Source organism: Panthera onca, chromosome A1 (assembly GCF_046562875.1).
Source record: "Panthera onca isolate mPanOnc1 chromosome A1, mPanOnc1 haplotype 2, whole genome shotgun sequence".
Classification (NCBI taxonomy): domain Eukaryota; kingdom Metazoa; phylum Chordata; class Mammalia; order Carnivora; family Felidae; genus Panthera; species Panthera onca.
Genome location: NC_138339.1, coordinates 234,091,168 through 234,104,112, shown reverse-complemented (window position 1 = coordinate 234,104,112; position 12,945 = coordinate 234,091,168).

Sequence of the window (12,945 nt, the reverse complement as noted above, 5' to 3'; positions counted from 1 at the left end):
TTCCCAGCAGGGAACATTTTGCACTCTGGAACTCTCCTAGGGCTCTCAAAGGTGTATACGCATAGGCGCAAAGTCAACATGTGCCATCTAATGGCACTGAGTCTCAACCTTGGCAATGAGATGGACCTTGAATGCTAGGATTGTAAATGGCTTTATTTTTAATATTGAATAGGGTTTAATCACTGTTTCGAAAATATAAATGAGAGTTGCAGTTTTGTTTAAGTCATTTTGACTTATGCTTTTGATATTCATGAGTTGTAACCTATTTGCTTTTAAAATTCCTAGATGACTTTGCATACTTGAGGGGGAAAATGAGTGTTTTGAAGACACAAACTAATTTGAATTTACATTTTCTTATGAACTGACATTCAGATTCCAGACACTTTAAAAATTTTTTTAATGTTTATTTTTTGAGAGAGAGAGAGAGGCAGAGTGCGAGCGAGGGAGATGCAAAGAGAGGGAGACACAGAATCCAAAGCAGGTTCCAGGCTCCGAGCTGTCAGCACAGAGCCCGACGCGGGGCTTGAACTCATGGATCATGAGATCGTGACCTGAGCTGAAGTCGGACACCCAACCGACTGAACCACCCAGGTGCCCTTAAAATTCCAGACACTTTAAATACAATTCTATATATTTTTTCAGTCCTTGGAGTGAATCATTGCACATGAGTGCAGTGGAGATTGAAGTAAGTAAAGTAGGTAAAGAAATACAAAAATCGGGGCACCTGGGTGGCTCAGTTGTTTAAGCGTCTAACTTGGGCTCAGGTCATGATCTCACGGTTCACGGGTTCAAGCCCCACATCAAGCTCTGTGCTAACAGCTCAGAGCCTACTTTGGGTCCTCTGTCTCCCTCTCTCTCTGCCTCTCTCCCTCTCAAAATTAAATAAACATTATTAAAAAAAAGAAGAAGAAATACAAAAATAGAGCTCAAAAAAAAAGATAAAAAATAGAAAATCTACAATCCGCTTAAATTTTTAAAAACTGGAACCAATGAAATTTAGCAGACCTCTGGTGAGCCTGCCTCACATCAAATCTACAAACAGTCTATAACCAATTCTTTATTTAATAAAGATTTAATTACTAATCAAAGCAACAAGACTGTAAATAGGCTTTCATTTCTACTCTTGTTAGGGCCAATAAATGTTCATGGTGGCCCTGGATGCTTAGATTCTCTTTTTTTTTTTTTAATTAATTACTTTATTTTGAGAGAGAGCATGGGGGAAGGGCAGCGAGAGAGAGGGAGAGAGAGAATTTTAAGCAGGCTCTGCGAGGTCCGACTCGGAGCTCGATGACCTGAGCCAAAGTCAAGAGCTGGACACTCAACGGGCTGAGCCACCCAGGTGCCCCCTGGCTGCTTAGATTCTTATCAGCAAGCCTGCCCCTGCTGGGGGGGTCCATGGGCATAGCAACCCATGTTCTGACCCTGGGACTTAACCAGGTCACCAGGCCACCAGGCCACCACCCATTGGATCAAATGCTCCCTCGGGCAGTTTCGATTCAAGCCTTACAGAGACTCGGTTGGCCAATAGAACACTCCGGTAAGAACAAGAGTGTAATACATAGTCTCAACGTTTCTGGCACAGTGGCTTGCATCAAACAGACCTTAATAATGCTTTTTAAACTTTCCTGAAAATCACCACCAGGCGGGCGATTTGCCCACTTGCACTCCGTGGGCAGGCGGGACCACCCACCCCACTCTTTACATAAATGTACATGGAATGCCATTGTGGCAGGCGCTGAAAGGGACCGGAGGTGAAGACGAGGCCCTCGACTTCATGGGGTGTGGTTAGTGGAGAAGGCAGATGTGATTCAAAGAATCAGGCAAGGCGACCGAAGAGAAAATGTGCGACTGTTCATCCCAGAGAGACCCATAGCGAGAGCCACCTGGAGGAGGGAGCAGGTGGTGATGGCATCCTCCGGCTGTCCCCGAGAACCTGACCTTCTTTATCCCTCTCTCCTCCTTTCTGATTGTCGCTCTCAAGGCTGGTCTGCCTTCTCTCCTCTCCTTCCCTCTGTAAACCACCCCCGTGGTTTTCTGTGGAGCAAACGTGAAATTCTTATTAAGAGGTGTCAGTACTCAAATAAATGGAAATTCAGAGGAGGGAGATCGCATCACAGAAGCTTAGGTTAAAAAACAATAATAATAATCACGATGAATGTCCCTGTCCTCAGAGAAATTGGCTTGTGTCTCAGGGTATGAGAAGTGGCTGCCTGGGGAATCAGGGGTGTAAATGCGCTTTCATGCGATTTTAGTCAGTGCTGTAAAAAAAACCAAGCTGTGAGAAGACAGAAAAACTCGGGGGTTGGAGCTGCAGATGGGTGGAAGTCTCACTGATTCCTATAGAAATAGAGCATTTAAAATTAGCTTGCTATAAAAATAATCAGGGAGGTGGCGTTGATTTACTATCTATATTCCCCACTGCTCGATTCAATTTCTGTTTTGAGAAATCCATCCCGTTTCCAGTTTCCCCCGAAGACTCAGTCCCAGCACTGGGCCTCAGGGACAAAGGCCGCTGTAGCTTGTGGGGGGTCTAGGGACCCTCGGACCTGGCGCCTCTGAGCCTGGCCTCCTGACCTCTGAGTCTCCCTGCTGTCTGTGCCTGTCCAGGCAAAATTCTGAGTTTCCTCCCTCAAGGCATCTTGTTACATTCCCAGAGAAGTCCAGATGCCCTCGAGCCTTTTTATTTCATTATATTTTATTTATCTCCCCACCCCCCACCCCAAGACCAACTCCTACAGCCAGGCCCAGGTCTGGATCATCAAGAACTAGGGAGATAAATATCTCAGTACAGTTGAAGGGGAGGGGCTCAAGCCAGAAGGCCAATGGCCTTCCGGTAATCATGATCCCTTGTGTTTATAAAGTAATGTCGTGGGTATAAATTTGTTCCAAGAAGTGTGAACTACAAGAAATGTTTGAGTCCTTCATTCCTGGTCATCCCACACCTGGCCCAGCCCCCACCACCGGGGCCGTGACAGAGCAGACCCTGGTCTCCAGGGGAACAAGAGGCTCTGCTGTCCTTTGAAGAAGTCCCTGCCCTTCCTCTGTGACTCTTGCCAGTAGCCTTGGGTACTGGCCAGGAAGGAAGGCTTGCTCAGGATCAGCGCTGAGGCTCTGATCCCCTCGGGGGCCAGCAGCCACTGCCCCGAGGGTCCGACCACCTCCAGGGGGGCGCCCCTGCAGCAGAACGCAGACCCCTCTTCACCCCCCTTCCCCCAGCCTTGGAAAACCCTACCGTCCTGTCACAGGGCCTCTGCCCCTCACAACCTTCAGAGGCTTCTTTCTCTGTGTTTATAAAGCCAAACTTAAAAAGAAAAGAAACAAAAACAAAACCTAATGCCCACTCTAAATGCCCAACGTAGAGATGCCCAACTCCAAATCCAACGCAAAAGAATGAAGTTGGGGCAAGGGAAGAAGGCAGAGCACAGGGTTTCCCTCCGGGGTGCCGAGGGCGAGGCTTTGCGCCCTGTTGGAGCCCCCGTGACAACTTCAGTTAAGCTCAGGCATTGACTGAGTGAGACGGGGTCCCGAGGATACATCCTGCCTTGGCCCTTGTCACCCACCACCCAGTCACAGTCCCTCCAGAGGGGCCTCGTCATGCGTCCCACGGGGAGTCCTCAGGACCCTGGCCCTGGGGGCGGGAGTGGGTGCCTTCTGCATGGTGGGGGGGGGGGGTGTCCTCAGACAGTCCTAGGGACCCTGCAGGGCCAGGAGGGGCTCCGGGGAACCAATGCGGGGCTTCCCTGGCCGAGCCTTGGCTCAAGTTTCAAGGGAAAGGGCATCTGCCTTCGGCGTCCAAGCAGGTTGTTGATAAAAATCCTGGCGAGTAACAGACTTCAGAATGTTTTGCTTCTTCCCTAGAGGGAGCCGAGGGGTGTGTTTTTTCTCCCCTAGCGGGGTGATGGGGTGTGTGTCTAGCTCTAGAGAGGAAGTGGGGGAGGGCCTTTTATGCAGGCCCAGGGCTTCGGGGTGAATAATCCATAGCCACTGCCCTCAAGGATTGCCAGTGTGGTGAGGGTACCCCCGGCATTCAGGACAGGTGCACCAGGGCACAGAGGGCCTGGGGCAGGGGAGATGACAGGCCATGCCCGCCTCTGTCAGATGTCCAAATGGGGCGGAAGACAGGGCCCAGCTGTAGGGTCTCACTCAAGCCCATGTCAAGAAACACAGAGTTGGTCGTTGACCAGGTACTTAATAAAAGTCAGTGGACGGGTAAGCAGATAACAAGCCTCACAGCTGAGCTGAGGCTGGGCCTCGTCCTAAGTTCCTTCCAACAGCCCCAGGGAGTGGGATCCAGCCCTGGCTTGCCTAAGTGATTCAGTGAATGAGGGAATAAGGCCCAGGAGCCCATGTCAGGGGGCCGGGCGGCTCACAAACAACCCCAAGGGAAGACCATTCTTTTCTTTTTCTTTCCCCTTTCAGTTTACGTTATTTCCTCCTGTGTTTATTACAGTGATGGAATTCTTGCACGGAGTCGTGAAGATCCTAAAAAAACAAGACTTACAGGTTGAGAGCCAAGGCTTTGCGGAAGGTGAACAGGCAAGCAAAGATAAGAGGTCGGAGGCGGGATGGACTTTGCATCAGCCTGTGGTCTGGGAAATCATAAAGGCCATCATTCACGTAAGTCGCGATGGTGTGGTGGTCGAGTCAATAATAATATTATTGCCGTTGATAATCAGAAGGGAATTCTGCGGATGGGCTCAAGGACATCTTGGGGTCCGGGATGCCCTCCCAGGTGCGTGAAACCTGGACGTTTGGCCCAACATCTGGCTCCGAGAGAGAGAGAGAGAGAGAGAGAGAGAGGGCAGACGCACCCCAGGGGTCCCAACAGGCCCCAGAGGAAAGATGTAGAATAGACCACAGGAAGCACGTGGCCAATAGCACTTCTCCCGTGGAAGTTTCTGACCTGGGCTTTTCTTTCCCAAGGCTGAGTCAGAGCTTAGGCTAGAGGGCAGGAGCCTTCCCACATCCTCGCTTTCTATCTGAATGTGTCTCTTAATGCTAGAACGTTCTTCCAATGCCTGACCGTGAGCGCTTAGAGAAGGGGGCCGAGGAACACAAATCCAATTTTGATTTCGACTGGCAAAATGGCGGGGAAAGCATTTAATCTCCCTGGGCCCAAGCTGACCCACATAGCAAGGCAGAGAAAATCATAGTCGCCAACGGTCTTTTCCAGGAGAACACCCTGAATTGGCGTGGAAGAGGTATGTTGTCAGGTGCGAGACTTCAAGAAACTCTGTTCCAGGAAACTGCCTCCGAAAGTGAAGGGGTCTGATTGCTGGCAGCCGAGCTGTTTATGAAGCTGCCAGAGCAACTAGGCACGCCAATACCTAAGACATGTTTGGGGGGCAGGGGAAAAAATCTGGCTGGGAGAGAGCCCGGGACCTCCGCCACTGCCACCACCCCTGGCTTTGGGGAAATTTTGTATGGAGTGTTCTGGGATGTTGGAGCGAAGTCCTCCTTCTTCAGTCGTCCCTAAGAAATCCTCAGCAAATTGTCCCTACTACTCGCTTTGCTATATGTGGATGGATTTTGGTGGGGAGATCGGGAGACCCTGAGTTCCGCGCTAAGGCTGGGATGGAGGGAAAACTGAATTTTGTGCGTATGGCTGCCGCTGATAACTAGTTACATCCATAAAACTTACAGGGTGAGTGCCCCACACATGGGGTCGATGAGCGTTTTTACCCCCACGAGAAAGGAATTGTCTTCACCCCGTTTCAGCTGCGCTGTGCTTCCTGTGCCCGTTTCTGGAGGGCTGGGAGCGGCACCTGCACCCACGGCTCCTTGGTTAGGTCTCCCCTAACCAAGGGCCCCCTGGGGTCCCCACATTCTGCTTGCAAGGGGGGGGCGAGGAACACAGGTAGCCCCCAGACACAATGAGGGACCCGAGTCTGGGTCCCTGCAGGGGGACTGCGCTGCGGTCCCACACGCAGCACAAGTCAGTACCACACTTGGCCGGACTGCTTGCATGATGCCACCGCCTCCAGGCAGTCTGCCCAGAGTGCCCAGACACCTGTACGTATTCCCTGACCTCATCACTCCTGGAGGAGCCCTAGCTTGTTCGCTGCATGTCCCGTGTGGCACTTTTTAATTTAGCTTTTGGTGACTTTTATGCGTTTGGAATTGTTACCGTTCCACTGTGTGCGGCTGCAGCTCCTCAAGGACAGGGCTCCCCGTTCATCCCCACATCCCTCACTGGCCTAGACGCGCCCTTCTGCCCGGACACCCTTCATATGCGCATGCACAAAACTCCCCTCCCAAAGAGCGTCTGATAAGGGTTTTAGAAGCTTCGGTGCCCAGCCCACAGGATATGCTGTGACCTAGAGTTGTTTAGGCCTCTCTGAACACACTTGGGCATGGAGGGCTAATGCGCCCTGTGCCCTGGTGGTTAGACTACATATAGCTTACTGCCCAAACCCGGGCACCCTGAGTGTCAGATGTGGGTACTGTTCACAGCCGACCAGGACAGCAGACCTAGGATGGGGTCTTCCCAGTGCAAGGACACCTGTTCCTGTCACGCCTCTGGCCTCCGGTCTCCCCAGCACGTGCCATCACGCAGGGTTCTAATGGCAGTCCTACCCCCTCCGAATTGTTCCAGAACCACATTAGCCTCGAAAACAAAATAGTGTGCTATCCCTGGGAATCACAGGGTATTCGAAGTAGAAGGGATCTTTCAAAAGTTCTAATCTCATTCCTTTACAGATGAGGAAACTGGGGGTAAATTTGTGGAGTCAAGACCAGAACCCTATTTCCCAAAACTCCGGAGATTTTTTTTTAAGTTTATTTATTTATTTTGAGAAAGAGAGAGAGAGAAAAGCGCACGAGTAGGGGAGGGGCGGAGAGAGGGACAGAGGGGATCCCAAGCAGGCTTAAACACAGAACTCTTGCGTCCAGTGGTGAGCTCTGGGAAGGTGACCGCAGAAGAGAGCAGCGGCTGCTCTCAGGGGATCACAGCGCACAGGGGACAGGAGTGGAAGCAGAGCTGGCTGAGGCTGTGAGGAGGCGGGGCCAGGGCGCGGAGAGTGTCCCCGGAGGTGCAGGGACGTTGAAGCACAATCCTGAAATGTGAGCGGCTTTTCCCCTGGCGTCAGTTACAGCTTCTGGATGGATCTCAGAGCCACTCCCTCTGGAAGCATGAGGAAGGGGAGGCTGGCTAGACGTCAGGACTTTTGGAAATCAGGGATGGTTATTTCAATTTTAAAAAACAGGAAAGGGAGACGTGGGTTCCGGTTCATGGGTTCGAGACCCGCCTCGGGCTCTGTGCTGACGGCTCGGTGCCTGGAGCCTGTTTCGGATTCTGTGTCTCCCTCTCTCTCTCTGAGCCTCCCACACTTGCACTCTGTCTCTCTCTGTCTCTCTCAAAAATAAACATTAAAAAAAAGATTTTAAAAAATAAAATAAAAATAAAACCAATATTAGGGGCACCTGGGTGGCGGACATGTTTCAAAACTATGCACCAATTAGACTCATACTGAGCTTTCTTGAAAAATCTAGAAAAACTGGGGCACCTGGGTGGCCCAGTTGGTTAAGCTTCAGACTTCAGCTCAGGTCACGATCTCGCGGTTTGTGGGTTCGGGCCCCGCATCGGGCTCTGGGCTAACGGCTCGGAGCCTGGAGCCTGCTTCGGATTCTGTGTCTCCCTCTCTCTCTCTCTGCCTGTCCCCTGCTTGTGCTCTGCCTCCCTCTCTCAAAAATAAATCAACGTTAAAAAAAATTAAAAAGAAATAAAAAATAAAAATCTAGAAAAATGTTAAAGAGCTGATTGGGATTGAATGTGGTTTTCAAAGTCAGATGGTCCCACGTGCTTGCACATTTTTTTTGGTTCCACGCTCATGAGCAACTTCTTGAAGCTCAGTTTTTTGTCCGTAGACCGGAGATAGAAACATTTATCTCAAAGAGGTCATTGTGAGAATTAAGTGAAAATGTGAAAAGTCCTTTGCACAGGGTAAATATTCAATATGATGTACTCCTTTGCACAGGGTAAATATTCAATATGATGTACAATAACTCATAAAACAGCACATATAATTTATAATGCAGTACGATGAACAATTAGGAACAAATTGTGGTTCACTCACAATGTTCTACTAATTTAATTTTTTTTTTTTTGAGGCAATTATCGCTCTAGCCATAGTATATCAGGATTTTAGCAGAGACTTTGACAAAAATCCTTAGTAACATTGTTATGCTTGTGACAGGAATTCTGGGTAATGATTACAACTGGGGAGGGAGGGGGAAACAGATGAGCGACAGGCACATGGGGAACTTTGCCTCTATCTGCAGTGCTTTATTAATTAAATAATTCTGAGGAAATACGGCAAAATGTTTGGGCGGGTGGGGAATGCTCACTTCTGGCCAATAGCATGTTTTTCTTTCAATGATGACTTTTCCCTTAGAAACTCTTAGAAACAGCCTGGATCCCGACCAAACCACCGGTCTGAGTCTGTTCCGGCTGCTCTAACACAACACCAGAGACGGGGTGGCTTACGAACGACAGAAATGTATTGCTCACGTTCTAGAAGCTAGGAAGTCCACCATCAAGGTGGCAGCACGCTTGTGCTCTGGTGAGATCCCTCTTCCTGGTTTATAGCTGGCGCCTTCTCACCCACATGGGAGAAGGGATCTCTCTGGAACCTCTTTCATTAGAGCGCTGATCACATTCAGGAGGACGCCACCTTCGTGAGGTCGCGCCGCATCTCCAAATACCATCCCACCGGACATGAAGATTTCAACACAGGAATCTGGGGGAGGGATGCAAAAATTCTGACCTTGGCACTGCTGGTCGAAACTCCTTCCTGGGCAACCCTGGATCTTTTGTGAAAGACCATTACGTTTTGAACAATGCAGTTCAGCACATAACGCCCTGGGGCCAGCAATCGAGCTGGGATTGGGAGCTATGATCAGGCACCAGACGTCGCATTTTATGACACCACCCGTGTGGCTCCTCTTGGGGGAATGAGGAGACTTCTATTGGAAGGCGACTCCTGAGCCCTGACTCGTCCAAGTCAGTTGAGATGCAGAACATTGCCTTCTCCAAATAACTGTGGGTAAAGTCTTTCCTAGAAAGCAACGAAGACTTTCAGAGAAACGCTTTGTAAAATTTGACCCTGACATTTGAAAATAACTCCTTCGACAGTGAAATCAATTGTTATTGAGTATTTGTATCGCCAACCACATTAGACTGACCCCTGGTTTTCGTTTCTTCCTTTTTATAAATAAAATGCAAGTTAAATAGACCTCAGTTATATGAAAGACAGCCCTGGACTGAAATACAGTCCAAGAAGTATTTCACTACACAGTGAGAAGATACGTTTCAAATGCAGTTTATGCCTGGTCTGACTTGCTATGGCTGAGATAATACATTTTTTTTTTTTTTTGCAATAGGGCCGATATGAGAGGAAATAAGCTTTGTACCACGTCTGAGGGGTAAGGGTACACTTGCTGTGTGTGGAGCTGTACCAATTAGCTGTTGCTGCAGAATAAACCACCCCAAAACTCAGTGGCTTAAAAAAAGAATAGGGGCGCCTGGGTGGCTCAGTCGGTTAAGCGTCCAACTTCAGCTCAGGTCACGATCTCGCGGTCCGTGAGTTCGAGCCCCGCGTCGGGCTCTGGGCTGATGGCTCAGAGCCTGGAGCCTGCTTCCGATTCTGTGTCTCCCTCTCTCTCTGCCCCTCCCTCGTTCATGCTCTGTCTCTCTCTGTCTCAAAAATAAATAAAACGTTAAAAAAAAAATTAAAAAAAAAAAAAAAGAATAATACTGGGGCGCCTGGGTGCCTCAGTCGGTAAGCTTCCAACTTCAGCTCAGGTCATGATCTCGCAGTCCGTGACTTCGAGCCCCGCATCGGGCTCTGTGCTGACAGCTCAGAGCCTGGAGCCCGTTTCGGATTCTGTGTCTCCCTCTCTCTCTGGCCCTCCCCCATTCATGCTCTGTCTCTCTCTGTCTCAAAAATAAATAAACGTTAAAAAAAATTTTTTAAAAAAAGAATAATACTTATTATCATTCAGAGTTGATGAATCAGCTGGAAAGTTCTGCTCATCTAGGCTAAGCTCTGTCAACCTCGGCTGGTTCCTTCGCTCTTCAGTTAGCGGGAAGTTGGATGGGGCGGATGAGTTAACCTAGGGTGACTTCATTAACGCAACGGTTTGTTAGCTGGCTGTTGACTGGGGCCAATAGGCCCAGACGTGTACCAGACGTGGTACAAAGCTTATTTTCTCTCATATCGGCCCTATTGCAAAAGAGATAACTGAGGGTTCGTGCATGTGTACACATGTGTCTTGAAGGAGATAAAGAACAGGGGTCACCACCAGGGGAAAAAGGATGTCACGCAAAACAGGACTGTGGGGAGGCCACTGGGGACAAATGTGACCTGTGCTGCCTCTTTGCCCATCGCCGTGGTCTTTATCCTCAGAGGTTAAGAGGACAGACTTTGAAGTCAGAAAGCCCTGGGTTAAAGCCTCGATCTGGGGAAAGATCCTAACCCGACTGCAACTTAGTTTTCTCATCTCTACAGCGTGGATAGCGTTAACGGCCTCTCAGGGGTAGGAATAAGTGAGACAATGTGCCTGAATTCGTGAGCATGGCCCTTGGCACGTAGTAGATGCTCAACAAGTGGGTGAAAATGTCAGATTCTCAACCTTCTGGGGATTTAATTGCCCCCATGACTCTAGAGGTCCCCAGATTCTTCCTCTTCTTTTGCATATCGACGTGAACAACTTGGTGTGGTCCCGGTGCGGTGGGACCCACCTTCTGTTTATACTATCATCAGCAAAAGGCAAGGGGAAAGGGGTCCTTGTTAAAGTCTTGATTGGAAAGACACTGGTCCCATCATTCGCCCGTAGATTGGCCCCTCAGAGAGAGATGGAAGGGAGGTATCAGCTGTGCCTGCTCGGTGAGATTCCAGCCCTAATTCCCTGGTGTCTTTCAGGAAACTGTCATGAATTAGGGATCTGATTGATCCCTACCGTTGTTCACCAGCTGTGCCCAGAAGAGCAGTGCAGACAGTGATGCCCAGGCTGAGTTTTGGACAGAAGCATGTGAGGCATCTGTCCAAGGTGACGCTCCATGGGTACTGGGCCCTGTGGCCCTTGGACTCCCCCCCCCCAACCCTTGCCTGTTGGCTTACAGGAAGCCCGCTGCTGACTACCATTCCTCTACTTAAGAAGGTGGCCTCTGGTTCAATGCAACAATCCTTGGGAAAGGTCATATTGGAAGTGACAGACACATTCCATTTGCGTAAATAAAGGACTAAAGATCTGCCCCCACAACCTCCAGGGAGCTGTGAGCACAGCTTGGAAACTACTGGAAAAATCCATCTCTGAGATTCAGCTGCAAAATCTAAGCTCCCCTCTATCCACCTCCCTGAAGCAGATCCCAGAAGTAATGGCCCCAACGCTCACTGAAGAACCTACCCAGTGTCTACCCACCACCCGATGCCACATCCTGGCATCCATACCCGTGTTGGCCAAACCTCAGCCCCTTGGAGTTTTCCTTCCCTATGGAGCACTTCTGAGTGGACCTGAAGCCATTTCATCACAGCTGGAAACAGGTGCTGGAAGCAGTCTCTCAGAGAGTCCACAGCATGCACACACACACACACACACAGCCTGGAAACCTCCACATTGCCATCCTGGCTGGCACATGGCCTGCCATTGAGCGGGCGCAATGAGAGTTGCGAGCACACGGCAGATTGGGGGTTATTTTTAAACACCCTTGCTGGGAGGCAGCAGTGACCTTAAAGTAGGTTGTCTCTCTTTTTCTGGCATTTCAGTTTTATTGTAAAAGCATTTATTTGTAGAAATAGAGAAGGTTAAGCTGCAAAAGCACACATGTTATGCAAATGGCAGATGTTGGATGTTTCCCATATGGGCAAAGGGAAAAGGGGTGGGGAGGGGCCAGAGGCGACACCCCCTTGGGGTGAAAAGGGGAACAAGTGGGCACCCCATCCTGAGAAGGACCATCCTTAAGAAACGTGTTCCTCCTCAGACCCAGGGACCCCAGGGCTACCAGGAGCTTCCTGAACACAGAAAGGATCACTTCCAGGACCTTCCAGGAAGAGAAAGCAGGTTTTTCCGGTGGGACGGCACCACCAACCCCCTCCCAGAAGTCCCCTTGTTGGTGGCGATTGCCTGAGAAATTTAGTGGCATTCCTTGCCAACCCCTGGCTGACTCCATCCCATCAAAAAAGAGAAGATATAAAAAGGAATCCGCTTCTACTCAGAGAGCCAAGAAATAGGGTGAATGCCTGAAGATTTGGGTTTCTTTAAACGTTTATTCATTTTTGAGAGAGAGAGAGACAGAGAGCAAGCAGGGGAGGGGCAGAGAGAGAGGGAGACACAGAATCCGAAGCAGGCTCCAGGCTCTGAGCTCTCAGCACAGAGCCCGATGCGGGGCTCGAACCCTGAGCTGAAGTCGGACGCCTAATCGACTGAGCCACCCAGGCGCCCCAACCTGAAGATTTAAGTGTTCTGCAAAGTTAGATCCCTGAATAACAATAATCATAACACAGCAGTATACTAATATATTATACTAATATATTATTACCGTACTCACTAGATAATATGTGGATTGAATATAAAGTGAAATAATAACTTGGTATAGTGTCTAATACTATTATTAATATATTATTATCATTTCAGTAAGTAGCTCTGCAAACATTTATTCGATGCCTTTTATATACGTCACCACGATACCAGACATTGGGGGTCCAAAAGCCTCGGGCCGTTACAGTGTAGGGGGAGAGATAGATGCATAAACAGATAACCAGTAAAGTATCAATGGAGCCATGGAAGTGAGTAGGACAGAGGAGGTGACCAGCCAGGGGACAGAGGCAAGGGGGTGAATTCACAGAGGAGCCTCCTATGGCCAGTGCTTGTGGGAGGTACGGGACTAGTGACGGGATGGGAGATCGTGTCAACAAAGGTCTAGCACCTGGACCGTCCTCCAAAATA